Raw genomic sequence first — 4300 nt, 5'->3', positions numbered from 1 at the left:
CACATGCAAAGCACCCATTTTTGCCAGGTAGTCCTCTTCACATGAACAACCGTGGCCCGTGGGGTTTTATAGGCTTACCTCCCGTGGGTTGTCAGCAAGCCGGGAGACACCAGTCATCTGACCGAATCCAAACCAGAAACCAGAGTGCAAGAGAAAATGCGGAGGCCAAGAGTTTGTGCAGGCAACTGCAGCCCTAAAGGCCCAATTCCACAAAACATGCTTTGGAAAAGACAAGCCATCAGCAAAACTCCTGCCCTACTCCTTACTGTCCTGCCCTGAGATGGGAGCTTTATGATGTCTGGGGCAGAAGCACTCAAGTCAATTACAAAGGCCAGGCTGACACTGGGTACCTAGGGCTAAACACACCAGCTAGTGGGAATAAAGGGGTTTTGATTTTGTTTTCTGTGGGTTGGGGACTACAACATCCATACTCTTGGAGAAATGCTTACAAATTCAGCATTTGACTTTTCCTATGAATTATGTTAAATTAACTCTTATTTAACCACCTGTGATTTATCTATGGCAAAAGTTAAATGGAAGCCTGTCCTTTCCCAATCTCTCAATTTATGCCTCAACCAGATTATATATCTGTTCTACAAAAAAAAAATCATCCAATGTGTTTCAAATTTAAATAAAAATATTTTTGATGTTTGCATTGTTGCCTAGCTCTATGAGTACACTAACCAAGAAATAACCTTAGGTAATTGCATCTATTAACTTCTACCACAGCCTCAATGCTTTGGGGGAGGGGAAGTCTCTGAATCTATATCTGATTCTACAACCTAGTGAGTTCAAACTACTGAGTGCTCCTCATATACCATTATCCTTCTATGTCAACATTTCTCTCCATCTTGCTTTCTATGGCCCCAAAATAAAAGAGGAACAGATCAGCAGAGAACGTGGCCAAGGTAAAACCCCTGCAATCACATTTTATCCTAGCTCAGATTAACAGTTAGTTTAGAGGTTTAACAGTTATCTAGTTTATCTAATCACTACATGTAGCCATGGGTAAAATGCACACCTCGGAATTAGCTCTTGAGATGGAATCAAATAGATGACGAAATTTTCCACATGCCAGTTTCCTTGTGTTATATCACCAATACAAATGTGTATATGGAAGGCCACTTAAAAACTGAAAAATTAAACTCATTTAAAAACTTGTAAATATTGGCCATTGAGTCAACCTGAATATTCTTTTCATCCAGCTATTTGGCAGAGCTGTTTTCTTTCTCTTGGAATCCATGCCCAGACTCCATTCTTTTTTTTCTTTTTTTCCTATGCCTGGCAGCATACAGGATCTTACTGTCCTCCATTATTATTCTCAATGTTAATACTGAATCAACACTCTGGCTCAGTCATTCTAATTGACCCAGAATCCAGGTAAAAGGGAGAGGTATCCTAAGCAGTCAGGGACTGGCATTAGTAAAGAAGGAAATATTTGCACTTTGTTGTACTACTAAAACTGACACAATGTTGTAAATCAACTATAATTCAATTTTAAAAAGTAGGAACTACTGGAACCTGGGATTATCTGGACCATCTATATGGCTGAAACATATGTAGAAATAGCGTCACTCTTCTGCCTCGTTCCCATTCCAGTTTATTGTGAAGAGTGTTCATTCTTTCAGACCAAGAAAACAATCATAAGCATCGGAACTTTCTTATTATATTAAGTCCTTTGCATAATCATTTCATTTAATTCTGCCAACAATACTATGAGGCAGGTAAAACTCCCATTTTACAGATAAATTCTGCCCTTCCGTCCATTTATATTCTTTGCTGCCTGCTTCACAGAGTTTCTCAAACCTACCCACACAAACCCCAACACACATGCTCAGAGTTTCAAGTTCTCTTATCAAAACCTGCTTACCCCCAATATTTTCTTAATCTGCTAAACATACCTACCTCAGTTATAAAGCATAGATAAGACTCAAAATGTTTTCCTCCCTTCCAACACAGGTTTTTGTTTTTCTGAGGAATTGCCTAAAATAATTACAACCCTCAGCAAGCAGGGCTTGTGGAAGGAGAGGAGGGAGGAAAGGAATTGCTGCGTTCCAGATACTCCTAAAATAACAGCACCTACTTTCCCTACAAGTGAAGCTGTTCTGACCTATACCGTGGTATCTATGTTGTAAGGGTTCCCCAGTCAGAATGGCTAGAGGAGGCAGGCACCTATGATCAGGCCAGCTATAAGCAGAGCTTGTGGGAGAAAAGGAGCACGTCTCACCTATAGGCCTTGAACATAGGTTCAATGTTCTAAATACAGTGTCAGCCAAACCAAAGTCATCCATGAGCTAGATTGGGCTCACTAGTAACTCCCTTCCCAGGGGAAATCAACATGCTCCCTGACTGCCAATACTTTCCTTCTGGCAAGCTTACCACCTTCCCCAAACACAGCTTGCTGCTTTTCCTACTCAAAGCAATTTAGAAACAACCAAAAACAGGCAAAGAGAAATCAACTGTTACTTTGAAGAGATACCTGCCTGTGATAATGCAGGTGTGGGTGACATTTCTTTGTGTGTTATATTTGAGGCAAGTATGAAGAGGAAAGAATGGTTATAAATTGTTCATGTGCCACAACTAATAGCTCTCCACCTCCAAGTGCTTACCAGAGACCAGGTTATCTGATTTAAACCTCACAACAATCATACAAGGTAGAAATTTTTCTCCATTTTACAAACGATAAACCTGATTCTCAAAGAGTAACTTGACCATATCTCTTAGTTATAAAATTGAACCACTGACTTATCCAAAGTGTATAATCTTTCCTGAATGCTATATCATCTAAAAGTGGGATTTGGGCCTTAGTAAAATCAAATATAGTATAAATATACATGCCTGTAATTACTCATTGTTATAGGTATTAAAACTGTGGGACAGAGTAGCAGAAATTCAGGTACTGAGAAAGTGATACATTTTGCTCCTATTTCAGCTCTGATTAGCCATTCCACCGTGGGAATGAGCCCAAAAACAATGACCTGGGACTTTGGCCTGTCTCTCCAACCACCAGCCAAGGGTGGGTCAAACCAGTTATATCAATTTGTCTATAGTAAGAATTCAGCTAGAGAAAGATGGCAACAGAGTAGAAGGATGTGAAGTTCATCTCTCTCCAAAGATGCATGGAATACTCAATAGATGCAACAATTCTCAAGGAAAACCAGCTGAACACTAGCAGAAGACCTGGGGCATGGGAAAGGACTATAAAGATCCCTGCATAACTAGTTGGATTTTCTGTGGTGCTGAGTTCTTTTCCCCTAGCTTTTTTTTTCTTCTTTTTCTTTAATACAATTTCATTTTTTTTCTTTTTCTTTTTATGTTTCCATTTATAGTTTGCTTTTCTGTTGCTCTCTGTATTTTATCACATTTTATTTAATTTTATCTTATTTTCTTTTTCATCATTATTATCAGTGTGTTCTTCCTTGCCCTATTCTTCAGTTGACACACTGCTTTGTCTTTATCTTAGTTATCTGGTCTTTATCTTAGTTCTAATTCTAATTGTTTGATTTCATTTGAGGGATCTTCAGTTTATCAGGTTGTTCTCTTGCCCTTTGTTATATTTGGTCCTCATTTGTTTTTGGTCCTTGCTATATTTGGCCCTTGTTTTTGCCATTTCTCTGGGGTTTAGTTTGTCATTTTTTTTTATTATTCTTTTTTCTTTCTCTCTTTCTCTTTCTTTTGTTTTTCTTTTCTTTTCTCTTCCTTTTTAAATTTTTTTTATATATTTCCATTTCTACCTTGCTCTTCTGTTGTTCTGTCTTCTTTCCCCTTTCTCTCTTTCTCTCTCCCTTTTTTTTTTAAATCATTCTTATTGTTTTGTTTTGTTTCTTTGCATCAGTCTTTAGTTGGCACTCTGTTTTGGTTTTGGCTTTTTGGTTTTGAGTTTTTGTTGATTTTCTTTTTAATTGCCGGATTTTGTTCTGGGGTTCTTTTGTCTGGTTGTTCTAGTGCTTTATGTTTTATTGGGTTTTGTTTTTGTTTCTCTTGTGCATATATGTGTTTCCTTGTTTCAGTATTTGTTTCATTTAAATTTTTACCATTAGTCTGAGGCTTGGTTAGCCTTTTTTAATCCCCTTTATTGCTGGGACAAGTGACCTGTGGGGTCTTGATTCCTCGACCAGAAGTAGGGCCTGAGGCTCTGGGGTGGGAGCACTTAGTCCAGGACTCTGGACCATTGGAGAATCCCAAGCCACAGGGAATATTAATCACAGAGAGCTCTCATGGAGGCCTCTATCAGAGTCTAAGACATGGCTCTGCCTGACTGCCTGCAACTGCCAGTGCTGGATACTTCACACCAAACTAT

The sequence above is a fragment of the Hippopotamus amphibius genome, chromosome 2, assembly GCF_030028045.1.
Source record: "Hippopotamus amphibius kiboko isolate mHipAmp2 chromosome 2, mHipAmp2.hap2, whole genome shotgun sequence".
In the NCBI taxonomy this organism is placed as follows: domain Eukaryota; kingdom Metazoa; phylum Chordata; class Mammalia; order Artiodactyla; family Hippopotamidae; genus Hippopotamus; species Hippopotamus amphibius.
The sequence above is the reverse complement of the archived record's forward strand: the minus strand, read 5'-3'. Positions refer to the sequence as shown.